At 35.0% G+C, this 14,544-nt stretch overlaps 1 protein-coding gene across 1 annotated transcript in view; it reads right to left on the bottom strand.

The window, feature by feature from the left end:
- The window catches only part of LOC119071122 (probable G-protein coupled receptor No18), a 42,829-nt gene extending 32,623 nt beyond the window's left edge, over positions 1 to 10,206 (bottom strand). Inside the window, exon 1 of the mRNA XM_037175774.1 lies at positions 10,148 to 10,206. The gene's annotated coding sequence lies outside the window, so the exon portion shown is untranslated. The remainder of the gene's footprint in view (positions 1 to 10,147) is intronic.
- Positions 10,207 to 14,544: the final 4,338 nt, after the last annotated feature.

The raw sequence follows: 14,544 nt of genomic DNA, 5'->3' as shown, positions 1-14,544 counted from the left end.
CGATCGCCCTTCACCCTAAGTGAAAAAAAATTGTAAAAAGTCCATCGTTGCACAAAAAATGATGAAGCCTCTCGGACATGGGCTGAACGTCCATAGTTCCAGTCCGGGGCTGGAAAGTACATACATTACGTATGGCCTCTTAATTCGCTGTATTCTTTATTTAGACTGAATTTCCTATGAAATGGACACTCTACATATATTATTTCGTTTTGCTTCAGGTCTCAATGTCATTCAATCGGTAAGCGATCAAGTTTCTACGAACGAATCAGCAATACATCGTTTGATGGATCGTGACTTTACAAGGACACCGGGCGGTTTGCTGAAGTATAAAGTTTGTGGAAAGACAATTATACACTGCTATGATGCCCCACACATCATCAAAGTTGTTCGGAACAATTTGATGGTAAAAAATTTGGAGCACTTCATTGACGAACAATGGAACATCCTTAGTACTAAAATGTACGGAAAGCGACAGCTGGCTTCGTGGGACGACGTAAAACTGCTATTCAAGTCCAGCGAATCAGTGTTCCCTCGGTTGTTGGCTAAAATAAAGGATGAACATATTAACCCGGCAAGACTCAAAATGAAGGTGAATTTGGCTACACAGGTCTTTAGCAAAAAATGCGGTACAGTAATGATGGATTGTGTCGATAGCAATCAGATGCCAGCTGAGTCTTGTGGAACTGCTCAGCTCTTGCTCTTCATGAACGATTTTTTTGATAGCATTAACGGATCTGGCCCTGTAGAAATGGGCACCTTAAAAGGATCCATAAATCAAGATTCCGTGCATTTTGCATTTTGGGAATGGGCATTATTTATGTTGGCGAAAATGAACTACGTAGACAAAACAACTGGTCAAATTAACACTCGTTCAACGGTCATCAACAAAATCAAATCGACTATAAAAGGTTACCAAGAGGTAACACGAATTTGTTTGAACAGCAACATAGCGGAAGTGTCGTTAAGGTATTTTAAACGTATTTCGTCTAAACGATTTATCGTGATCGTCCGTAACCTGTCAATGTTAAATGTGTAGGATTATGCTGTTGTGTGTATAGATTTAGGCTTTCAATGTTCAATGTTCGTCAAAATGTATCGTCAAGCTTTGTTGTCACCGTTAAATTCTGTGTTTATAACAACATACCGACCTCACACTGATTTTATTTAAATTTAATTTCTTAGAAACACTGATTCGGATGGACTTGAAAACTTTTTCGGGTGTGTGAAGTCATGCTGCCAAATTTCGTGCTCTGTGACACCGCGGCAATTCAGATCCGGCTACACCACGATGATTTTGAACAATTTGATGAGCACGAAGGCTACATCTACGAATTGCGAGCCTGATAAATCTGTTGCGTTGCTAAACGATGTTCATGACCTAATCGTAAATCACATATCCAACGAAAAGACAGCCGGTTCGAATACGATTTGCGAGGAAGCAGACGATGTATATGTTGATATGGCATTTGACGAAGTTTTTACACGACGCGAATTGAATTATTTTGCGAATCAATCACTGTTACAGGCTAGTAACAATATATGCTCAATGATTTTGGAATGCAATGAGTGTGAGAATTGCCAACGTAATTTACAATCACCGATTTTCACCAGGATATTTGAACACATATTCACTGCGACACTTCAAATGATTTCAATGGTTCCTGCTGAAAGAGCTCTCAAGAAACTCATTATCGACGAAATCAGAAAAAAAATCGAAAACGAAACGGATGGTGCTGAACTAGCAACGTTAGGTTGTGATGAGCACAACGATGTTGTCATCAAGAAACTTTTCGATTTTATAGCAGTCCACACTATCAATGTTTTCTGCAAAAACATTAACTGTCTATTGACAGGCAAAATTAAAGAACTACAATCGGATGCATCAGACATCGAAGAACTGGCGCATACATTTTGGGCCAAGAAGAGCGTCAAAAAGCATACTGACATTTTTTTGCGTAAGTAATTCGTTTAAATATGTTAAACACTGTAAATCTGTTGACCAAGCGTCAAAAAAATTGAAATAAACATCCAGTGGAAGTGCCCAAATTTTCTTTTGTTTCACGAAAAAAAATCAGCTTAAGAACAAGAAAAATGTAAGTATTGGCTCCCAATGACTGGGAAAATTAAAGAACTACGATCGAATGCTCAAATAAATTGCAGGTAAACCAACAACTGCAATAGAAATAAGCAACTTTATGTCCGCACCTAACTTATAGGAGTGATTGTTTTAACTGAAATGAAGTGGTAGATTTTAGAGTCGCGTCCATACAGCCAAAATCTTTTACATCTGTACACTATATAGCATTGTCTGATTTACGTTCTTGCTGCAGTTGATAACATTCCTTAATACACATCAGACTGCGCTATTGAGCTATTCCAACGGAATTAAATTTTTTATTATTCACACAATTCTTACTCAAAGATCAAGAAACTAATTGCACTTTTTTTTATCACGATAAAAGAATAATTTCAAGAGAAATTACCGGACACAAAATTATCAAAAATCACAAACAAGAAAAACAAATTCAAAATATACATTTGTTTTGGCATTTCAAAACACTAACGCAGTGACACCAAATATAAACGCGACCAACTTCAAGGGTAGTTAAAATCATTCGTGTTACCAGCAAACTAACCAGTGCGTTGACGTACCCGTGGTCAGATAGTAAAGGATGCGTTTAATTACCCGGCGCATTAAAAGATTTGAAATTTGAATGATTTTTTCCACAGCTACATATTTTTGCATCCAATATCATCATTTCAAGTGTTGATAAAATTTCTTGTAAAAAATTTGCTAAATGGATGAAGCAGACGGTCTTTCTACAGATTTGAGTATTACAGTTGCTAATTCTTAAAATCCAGCCACTATTGAGAATTTTAAATAAAAAAAATTTACTTCGAGTATAGGAAAAGGTTGTTTTGAAACTAATACTAAAATGTAATAAATTTTTCTTTTAAACTATTACATTTTAGTACGTTTTGTCATGTGTCACTGATTCTATTTTTTCGTGAACAAACTTCACTGCTGTGACATTTCATGGGAATGAACGTATGTGAAGTTGTTACACAAGAAAATAGTACAGTGAGAATGAAGTACTATAGAAAAATGTGGCTCCTCTACAGTCCAACCGACTAGGCGAATAGATCAATTTTTGCATTTATCAATTAGTTTCAGTGATTATTCTAGTAATTATTACGCACTACATGGGAATAGAGTTGAATTAAATTCTACTTTACACACATTTAATAGTTGCTTTTGTTATTCAATGCACAAAACTTATTCTACAAAACCAGTTCATTCGGCCAACATACATTTCTATTGAAATGGCAATTGTCAAAATGACATCGAAGCCATTGATTTATGATGTCGAGAAGGAACATTCATCTCGCAGAAATTTTACTTTTTATGTTTTTGTATTTACTTTGAGTTATCATGAATCTCGAAATACTAAAAACTGTGCATTTCATTTTTGAACAAACAGTAAGAAAATTTTCAGTTCACCTTGCTTCAAAACCAACACGAGAAAATTAAAACGTGAAAATTTTTAGTGCATTTTGGTCCAAATATTGATTAGAATTCTGTATCAAAAATTTAAAGCTCTATAGGTTATTCGACCAAATTCGAAGAGGTAAAAAATGTTCATTAAAAGCTTTTAGAAAAATAGGAATTATGTTTGCTTCATGGCTACGTATCTGTGGTAGCCATGGTAGATTTTCGGCAATTTCTCGAGTTGTAGACCGAACGAAGTGACTCATCAGATGGGTATACAACTTTTCATGTTGACGGCCGAAATGACGAGAAAAATTCCGAAATTTATGCTTAATGCATGAAAATTAATGTTTTTGTCAGCTTGAAAATATGAAAAGTGAATATAATGAAACAAGGATACGTTGAGAAAAACATATGTCCAATCTATCATTATAAAACCTTTGTATTCCAACTTTGTATAACATTGTAAAAACAAGTCTTCAATAAACGAAATTATATATATACTTGTGTGGAAGCGAAATAATCGCTTTTGAAATGAAGTATACTATTGTCTGTAAAGTTAGTGTAATCAGCAAGTTTGATCATCCATAGGAAAGGAAACGATCAGGACCCAACTTGAGTTGAGAGGTAGTGGTAAAACTGTATAAAAACTTATTTGCAGTTTTGTTTGTATGACATGAGTGGACCTCGAAGTGTACCAGCCGAAAACCAGCTGAAGCAAAGCACCTAGCAGGGTAATAGAGGATTTTACACGTCAAATAGAATAGTTTTTTGATACCAATAATACCATTAGCAGCCTTAATGGTAATTTTGCAATGACATTATGAAAAAAAAGGTATGGAAATATTCGCATACTTCGATTAAAGTAGTACTTTATTTTTTTCTATTACCCTGCTAGGTGCTTTGGCTGAAGGAAATTCATGTTTAAATTTCTGAAAACTTTGCTGAGTGGAAAGCGGAAAGGTGAAATTAGCGATGTGGAGATATTGGGAACAACGGTCACGTCACAGACAAAGTGAAATTAGCCAACGGGTTGAATAAATTCTACGTGAATAGTGTACTGGAAATTAACCGATCAATAGGCCCAAGTGAATTGTTGGATGAGCCTATGATACAACGTCAATCCACGTTCGATTTTATGCATGTGGATGCAGACTACCTGAAACAGTGCTTGAAGAATTCCGTCCAGTGAACATGTTGCCTACACTAGAAAAATTGGTCGAAACTGTAGTTAAGAATCAGCTGGTCGAATACATCATAGAAAATGACCTGTTACCTCAGTACCAGTCAGGCTATAGAATGCATCACTCTTGCGAGACCGCGCTTAACCTCGTATTGGCGAAGTGGAAAGAAATTGGTGAAAGAGGCGAAACAATTCTGGTGGTATTCCTTGATTTGAAAAGAGTGTTCGAGACAATCGACCGGAAAAGGTTACTGGAGAAGTTGAGAAAACTGGGTTGCTCTGAAAGTGTGATTAATTGGTTCGCCGGTTATCTGGAGGGAAGAAGTCAACAGACTAAAGTGAATGGATACACATCAGACCGAATGGCAAATAACCTGGGAGTTCCTCAAGGATCCGTACTGGGCGCCATTTTGTTTGTGCTATATGTGAATGATATGCCAAGCCAACTGCGCAGTGCTTTCATAAACTTATTTGCTGACGACACCTTAATTTATCTGCACGGGAATGACATTGATGCAATGCGAAATGATATGAACAGCGAGCTCGAGAGGGTTAACCAGTGGTTGAAGCTAAATAAGTTAAAGCTAAACGTGAGTAAGACGAAAGTTATGGTGCTCGGAAACTCATCTATGACTACACCGTTAAACTCTATATGGATGGACGGAGAAGTGTTGGGAATTGAACGTGAATTCAAGTACCTAGGTGTCCTGCTTGACGAAAAATTAAGTTTCAAATCCCACGTAGATTACGTGTGCAAGAAAGTGGCAAAGAAAGTTAGAAAAGAATATGCATTTACAAATCTGTAATTGCACCTCACTTCGACTATTGTGCATCGATTCTTTATCTGAGCAACGAGTCATCAATCGATCGTATGCAGAAACTACAGAACAGAGCAATGCGGGCGATACTCCGCTGCAAGAAACTGGAGCCGATTGCGAGTATGTTGGAGGCACTGGACTTGTAAAGCGTCAGGCAAAGGGTTCACGAAACAACGATGAAATTAATACACAAACTTAAAAATGGTCAGCTACCGCGATATCTCAGCGAAATGGTGACGTACAACCGCGATATTCACAATTATCCTACAAGGTCAAGGAACGACTTCAGGGTGGAATGCAAGAGGAGTGTAAAAAGTTGGAATTCAGTATTCAATAGGGGATTGATACAATACAATGCGTTACCGGGTGATGTAAAAAACACAAAGTGTGAACGGACGTTTAAGGATAAGTTGAGACAATTTGTGAAAGACAATTTTTGATTATTGATGTAATGTCTCAATGTTAGTGTATTTATGTAAAAATTGTGATTTTTAATAGCTTTTGATAAATAAATGTCGATTATTATTATTATTATTAATTTAACTGAGGTATTGTATTTCTCTTTTCCATGTACAACATTACCATGTCATAGCCATATGCATATTGGAATTGAATGTGCCGCAGTAATATGAAAATTGTTGATGCTAAACGTTATGGTTCACTTCGTTTGTAATTGACTGACTGGATTGCCCCGCCGGACAATCAACATTACCAGTTTCCACATGTGATGATCAAATTAGAGTGAAGTTGAGGCAATGTTTTCAACGAAATTTGTACGATTCGCTTAACTCTTCGCACGGGAAAGCATTTATCGGATTACAGCCACATCAGCTATAACGCACTAAAACCAATTTTTGTTAAAAACTGGAATATGTTCATATCGAATCGGAACGTAGTGATATCCAAGGTTTTATAATAAAATCATTTTTCACCTAGATGCCTTGGGCAGTTAACGCAATTATTATAGTTCGTAATTTCCATATAGAATAGGACATTCGATATTTTCATCGTTGCGAATTGGCAACGGATTATTAGAATATCTACGAGTAAGTGTTATTGACTGTTGCCTTGCGAGCTAAATTACATACGCAAATTTGATGATTTGTACAATTGCGCCACAGTGCTTTTCATCGAGGTTTGATAAGTTTCTTATCTCTCTTGGGAAGGCTAGTAGTAATTTCGCGCAAGGGCTCGTATACGTACACGTCTCTTATATACAGCCTTATAGCAGTAATGTACTATTATTTCCAATTCATATATTCCAATTGAATTCTCAAGGGAAAATGTGTTGATAAAGGAAGTGCAGTAAATTTTAAATTTGTGTTGAAGTGAGAGCTTTCAGAAACAGAATGAAATGTTTCTTAGCTATGTAATAAACGGTTGTTGCTGTGGAATGTTGAATTAGAGTTTAATGTTTTATTCAAAAATGTACCAAAAGTCCTTGTAAGACAAGTTTAAAATATGTTGTAGCGAAATGACGATTACCTCCCTTGAATACTTGCAGTGCATACTCACTACACCTTCCAGGAAAAAGATTTACTTTTGAATAAGAATTCCAACCCAACTAGGAACATATAACTTTGTGACATAATAAAAAGCTGATTTTATATGCATCTCTGCATTCATTCGTCTCAATAACGGAACAGTTGCCTCTCTATGCTTTTTTGTCGACCAACAACTATAAATGTTGCCAACATTTTAATTGGAGAGCAAACACAGAACCCACTGTGCTAAATTAATGAATCATATGAAATATTTGTTTGCTGAATGTGCTGTGCATCTTAAAAGGCTGCAGCAAAATTGTCCGTTCGTTTACATTTGCAAGCACTGTCGGATTTGAAAGTCTTGGCATTTAGATTCTCGAAGCAATAAATTATAGCTCAATTCCCGTCAGCGCTGATAAGTTGAATGGAATTCAATTGAACATTCAAGTGTACTTGTATGCATCCATGTGTGAAAATTTGAAGACTTTTCGACGACTGAGATTCGAGTGTTAATCGTGTTAATGATAGAAGCCAGAACTGACAGCTGTCAAGTTTATCAGCGCTGACAGGAATTGAGCTATTTTGAAATTTATTTATTTGTGTATTAATGCATTAATATAAATGCGACTATGTTGGTAACACCTAAAGATAAAAATTGCCCTTGAAGTCACAAAAAAAATCGTTTGATGTTCCACGTTGTGGGGTATTGCTTTTACATGAAATCTTGAGTACTCGGGAAAATACTGACAGAACTGAAAATGAAATTGTTCTTCATCATAATAAATTAAAATGCTTAAGGGGAAGATATCTTTTATGTGAAAATATGGAGATGTTCGCTCATTCATCTTCCCTCATTCAATGTCACAGTATTTTATCCGGTAAATCAATCATTTAAAAGAAAGTCCACAAACCTCCCCTTACAAACAAGTTTAACCATTTATACCTTGATAGACCCGTAAAGTCATTGCTATACTTCTGTTGAATTTTGATAGAATGTTCGTTAGTCGCGGGTTCATTCATAAATGTCCCGTGAGTAGCGACGTTTTCTTTTCAATTTCCCGTAACTGAAAGATTGATTTCGCTGCACTATCAGCAAACAGATTGTTGAACCTGTTTCTCAAAAGGATAAACGTTTTGTGAGCTGCAAGGCATTGACTGGTGGGCTTTTTCAATTTATGTAGGAAAGATTCAATTTTTCGGGCCTTTCGAATTTTTTGTTGCATGAATCACCCGGTGACCAATACATATCAGAGTGATGCAAAGTTTCAAAATGGAATCAGCCATATATCACTTCACTTTGACTTACAGTAAAGTGGTCAATTTCTTGATCGTGGTGAATGTACGAATTCTGGGTGAAATGGAGGGGAATGCTAAATTTAGTTTCTGAAGTAAAGTTCTTTGCGATTGTGCTCAGTAATAACTTTTTCACAACGCAGGTGAGAAATTGTCATTTACTATGCTGGTGCATGTAATAAGGCTATTACATGTATAGGCAATAGCCTTTACATCACTCGCATAGTAAAACGTCGTACTACACACGGAATGTGCATAGTAATGTACTATTTCTTTCCTCTGACTCGGGAAAAAAGTTGGAAATTTCTTTTTCTTCGGGTGAATTGAATAACACACTAGAAATGCAATTTCCAACTTTTCTTCCTCATTGAACAAATAACTATTTGTTAACAAATGATAGTAAGGATGGAAGCCAGCCGAAAACGAGAAAACATGCGTAATGTAAATTGAAGGAAAAAATCTGCACTTTGGCACCAACTTTTTTCCAAGACTTATGTAGGTTTGCAGCACAAAAGTACTGGGTTCATTTATATGTGGAACGATAGTGGGTGAGGCCAGCTACAACACCCCATACTCAGTTCCGTGGAACATCGATGCTGCAGGGAAGGCGGACTATCCGAGCATCTGCTATATTTTTAGTCATAACTCTCGTGGATGAACTCGCACCAGCCAGTGCGTATACTCTACCTGTAGGTCTTTCTAAGGGCGACATTAGTACAACATTACAATAATTTAAAGCAATTTTTTATTGAGTTATTGCCTCTGACTCTAAACCTCTGACATGTCTTTAGTTTTGAACGCTTTTCACTGAAAATATTTTTTTTTCTCGAAAAAGTGAAAAAAAAGTATTCGCAAGATTTGAAAGACGAATCCAACGAGCTATCACTCATCCAAATCGAAGACCGCTTGTTCCCCAATCACCTGAAGTCTTGGCAATATGACCCTTAATACTCAAATATCCAGAGCGCTTAATTGTTAAGAGATATAACTGCACGTAGCCACATGGAATGTAATCTAAACTTTATTTCGAATAAATGAAATGAATACGAGTGCATACGATAGAAACAGTGTTCACTTATACCTATCTACTTGTACTCACAGTGTAATGAAAACCGATAGAAGTGGTACACCTCATAGTGCACTTTCGTTTCCAATTTTACTTCAATAAATTCAATCAATGTCTATGGCCAAAGTTGGTGCAAGAAGATTGTAATGGCACATGGGACGATCCAAAGAATAAACTGGTAAGTGAAAGACATGTATAACATATCTAAATTCGTGTTTTTTTTTGTTGAAAATGTTTTCGATGTTGAGAACATTATCAGTCGAAACTATAAGCAAGTTTCGATTTTATCGGACTATCACTGAATGGTGTGGTATTACTTCAACGTAAATCTCATGTACATTTGATGTTTCATCTAAAATAAACACAAAACCGTTTTAAGTAGACAATTTTATGGATGTAAAATTGATGTATGTGCTAAATCCAAACAAAAACATTATACGAAGAACTGTCTTGTATGCGGGAAGATATATACCGGATGTTATCTCATAAGTAACGATGGTTTAGTGTGTATAATATGCAATAGAAAATAAATAACAAACGACAAGTATTACCTTTCCTCAATATAAACAGACTTCAGATTTATGTTATTAGAACTAGATTTATACACAAGTTTATGACAAATTGTCCCTGCTCTTCGTTTACATTAGATGGTACACAGAAAAAAAAAATATTGCGATGGACATACATAAGCGAGAACTTTGGGCTATGAGAACGAAATTTATTGCACTGAAAGACATAAATCTGATAAAATTGGTAGTTTGTGTGAACGTATACTACACACAACACCTACCATCGTATCAGAAATTCGGCTACCTGTTTCAATTCAGTCGGATGTTGATATTATTGGAAGTTTGATGTGCGGCAAAAGGATCAATAAATAAAAGAAAAATTGAGTCAATAAATTTCTCTCTGGAAAATCTTACGATATTCTCGTGAATGGATTATATCAGTTAATTTGAGTGGGCAACATGTGGAAATAATGGCAATAAAATTCACTTCGACGTAGGCTTATATATTAATCTCAAACATTTTCTATATTGCTTATTGTGTATCATATCTATGCAGAGGCTCCCATAGCTCTGCAATTGGTAACACAAAAGAAAAAAAAATGTTCCATGTTCGAGTGTACATAGGACATAGATAGATTTCCTTAAAGTAAACAAATACGAAGTGGGTATTGAGTGTATGGATCAGAATAATATTGGGACGGCGTCGTTTAGGCGCACATGGTTTGGGTGTGGGGGTACGACAATAAAATTAAAAAGAACCATCAATGTAACAGTCAGCGTATCGTTTTTTTTTCTGTTTTTATTATGCAGATATATTAATAAGCTGAACATTTCGCATAGAGCAGCTGCTTTTTTCGCTGTTTTCATGATTTTTAAATTTTAAACAGTACAACCAACCCCCTAAGAGAATTTTTTTTTTTGATAAATCCAACATGAAAGTAAATGAAAGATTCTATTGAACAAACGAGCGAGCTTGTTGTCTTAGACTGTTATGATGAGAGAGAAGAAAATATAATTTGAATCAGTTATTGCCTTGGGGGTCATGTCAAAGAATTACATGAAAATATTCAGTGACAAGTACCCCATTACAAGTTATAATTAACTGATGTTCGATTTTCTCCATCTTCTAATCATAACCGTTTTACCAAAGTGATATATCGGCTCAGTTGAACGTAACTGGCCTAGAGGGTAATGTTAAAATGATAGAAAAACAGACACAATTTTTTTTTTTTGAAAATTAGAACCACAGTTTTTAACTGATCTTCGCTATACGTTAATAGTCTACTATATAGTGTTAAAAGCAGGGACTATTTTAAGGAAAATTTTCCCTATTTTTATATTTTTCCCAATTTTTCCTATTTTTCTTAATTTTCCTAATTTTTCCTATTTTCCTCAATTTTCCCTATTTTCCTTAATTTTTTTTCCAAATATTGCCTTCTCACCTAAAATAGAATAGTGTATCAAACAAGCATTTTTTAAATTCGGAACAGTGAATTTTACATTAAAAAAATATTTTGTGAGACATAGCTGTAGGGAATGCAATCCCGGACTGTTTTTGCAATACCGGGATTCGGGATTTTAAATCTGAATCCCGGGATTGATACCGGGATTTTCGGTATCGACAAGAAATTATGATTTGAGTAACAAAAACACTTCCACAAAAATTACTAGCAAAATTCATTAATTTATTGTCGCTTCAAGAGTTTTGACTTATAATGATGGTAATGACATTTTAAAACGTTTTTATTCTTTTTGAAAAGGTATTATCACATTTTTGTTTCATGTAGGATCTGATATTTCTAAGCCCACAGATTTTGACAGCTGTTATATTGTATGCAATTTTTGAATTTATTCCTAGTTGAAATATTTGTCGCACACGCATAATGACCAGTTTACTGGGACAAAACCCATTCAATACAAAGACTGTCAAATTTGTGGATCTAGAATTTATGTAGAATCTGTTGAAAACGAAAATGTGATAACTTCTTAATTTTTTTAAGTGAAAGAACGCACAAACGGTGCAGCGTTTCGTCGTTCAGTCTTAAACAAATTTTACTACACAAGTAGCCACAAGCTGAAAATGCCCGTTCTGACTCTATGCTAGTTGGCTTGACAAGTAGCAAACACTTATACACGTTCGATAAAAGCAGTCCACGATTCCCTCCATTTTCGAACGAAACTGATAGCTGAGTGGTCCATCAATTTTTATGCTTTTTCGAAAAGTAAAGGTTGAAGGAATTTTCCGTTTTAATGATTTTTGGTTGTCAGCAATTTGATTTGTGTGATGGAGTCATGGTCATGGTTAATTTTGATTTTCCTTACGAAAACTGTTAGGTTCTTCACCCCATCGAAAATCTTTTGTTTTGTTGTATTTTGGATATCGTAAAAACAACAAAGAAATACAGTGGTCGCTTTCAAAAATTGTGCAGTTTTAAACTACTGTACACTTTCATTGCAACTACTGGTGATGAGTTAAACTATTTTCGTGATGAAAATCTATAGTCGAATTCAAATAAAAAACAACAGAGAATGTGACCATGACAACACATTGAATAAAATCAACCTTACTTTTCGTTAAAATCATAAAAATTAATGGAACAATTAACCGGCATCGGGGAATCTGTCGCACACGATCATAGTATGGGCACACCATCAATTTGTATGACGTGCCAGATTACCCTACGCCCAATGTCTCACAAAGTCGTTTTTTTTTACATAGAATTGTTTATTTGATACACTGTTCGACTTAAGGTCAGAAACTAATTTGGAAAAAAAAGAAAATTTTGAAAATTAAAGAAAATTGGGAAAATATGGAAAATAGGAAAAATTAAGAAAAACAGAAAAATTTGGAAAAAAGGAAAAATAAGGAAAACAGGGAAAATTTTCATCAATCTTTTCCCAATTTTCCCTATTTTTTTCCCTGTTTTCCTTAATTTTCCCGATTTTCCCTATTTTCTCTATTTTCCTTATTTTTCCAATAATTTTCCCCAAAATAGTCCCTGGTTAAAAGAGAGTAGAAATTTTGACATATCACCCATCGAGCTGATTTATATTAACTGGTTCTTTTCCCCTGTTTTTTCGTTCTTTTAACACTCTAACACACGGAGAACGATTTGTGACCAGTTAATTTCAACTGATCTGTACGTCACAATATGAGACGATTTACAAACAGATTTTTAACTGGGCCAACTCTCAATGTTTATTATTGATTCATGAATTTATAACATCTCAGCTGTTAAATTTAACTGTTCTTCTGCAAGTAAAATACGATACAGTTCGAGGTAGTGAAGTTTCAGCACGTTTTTCAGCTGATCCTCACATGCAATCAAGACTGTTTGTAAGTCTTCAAACGGTTTTACCACTACCACCCGAGTGTTTGTAGCAGTTTGAACCGCATAAACAAGTATAAACAGATTTGATTGTATGTGGGGATCAGCTGGAAAACAGCTGAAAGAAATTTATGCTGAAGTGTCAATGCCTCTCACTGTATTAAGTGTTTGCACATTTTGTAAATAGTAAGAGTGTTTTTGAGAGACTGCATAGGAGTTCAATTGATTAAACTAAGTTTCTCAAGGGGCACAAGATAAGATTAGTGGGAGCCTTCCGGGGAACCTTCTTAAAATTAAAATAAAATTGCTATGAAAGCCAGAGAATTCGTATTTACGATATAAAAATCCTTAACAAGATTCACATGTCATACAGACGTCATGTCATTATTACCAGTAATAACAGTAAATAATAAAAGTTTTTATTAAAATGAATTTCTAGGAATCATTTCAAGAACATTTTAAGTCGCATATGTCAGAAATGTCTAGCAGTTATTAATGTTTCTGGTTAACTGTTTTCAAACGAAAAATACTGTAAATAAAATAAATTCTATCATCGTACTCGAGACAACAGATAAATTCAAGATTCTGAAAAAAAAAACGAAGAACACAAATTTGGGTGATGAAATGTATCGACGACGAAGTATGATGAATCTTTACGATGAATGAACGTTGAACTGTGTGTGTAGCAGTGACGCCGGCAATCTTTTTCAGGGGAGTCAGTCGAGTAATGATCGAAACAGCTCAGATCACATCCTTCAAATTCCAGATTGAACTGATCACATAACTTTTTCGGTGCTAGAGAGAGCATTGAACTGGCCAAATTTTTACTTGATTTAAACGTAAGAGATTTAAGATTTGAGAAATATTTTATAGATTTTCCCGATTTTTTTTGAATTTTCAATTGCAATCAGGAAAATCAAGAAAATTTGAGATTCAATTTAAGTTTTCTAGATATTCTCGATTTTTCTGAATTTCTCTGTATTTGGATAAATTTGGATAAATTTTCCAGAATTTTGATTTTTCCGACATTGTCTCCAGTTTTTTTTTAAAAGATTTTCTTGAAATTTTCTCGATTTTTTGCGAGAAACGTTTTTTGAATGTGTACCAAGAAAACCACATCAATGTTACCATCGACACATCATGTCAGAATGACACTGCTCCCCGATAAACTCTGCTTCACTGATGGTATATAGTAAAAGAAATTTAAATTTAAATTTTCTCAAAAACCAGTGAGTCTACATGAATCCATATCATCCTATAGTATATCACATACACCGTTCTCAGCATTCATGCATTGTGTTGCGTACACAATTATAGTGATACAGCAATGTAAAAAATAGGATAGGATGTGTTCATGTTAAAAATAACTTTT

The sequence above is a fragment of the Bradysia coprophila genome, chromosome II, assembly GCF_014529535.1.
Source record: "Bradysia coprophila strain Holo2 chromosome II, BU_Bcop_v1, whole genome shotgun sequence".
Taxonomy (NCBI): Eukaryota; Metazoa; Arthropoda; class Insecta; order Diptera; family Sciaridae; genus Bradysia; species Bradysia coprophila.
Note: the sequence above shows the minus strand (reverse complement) of the source record. Positions and strands in the feature narration are given on the sequence as shown.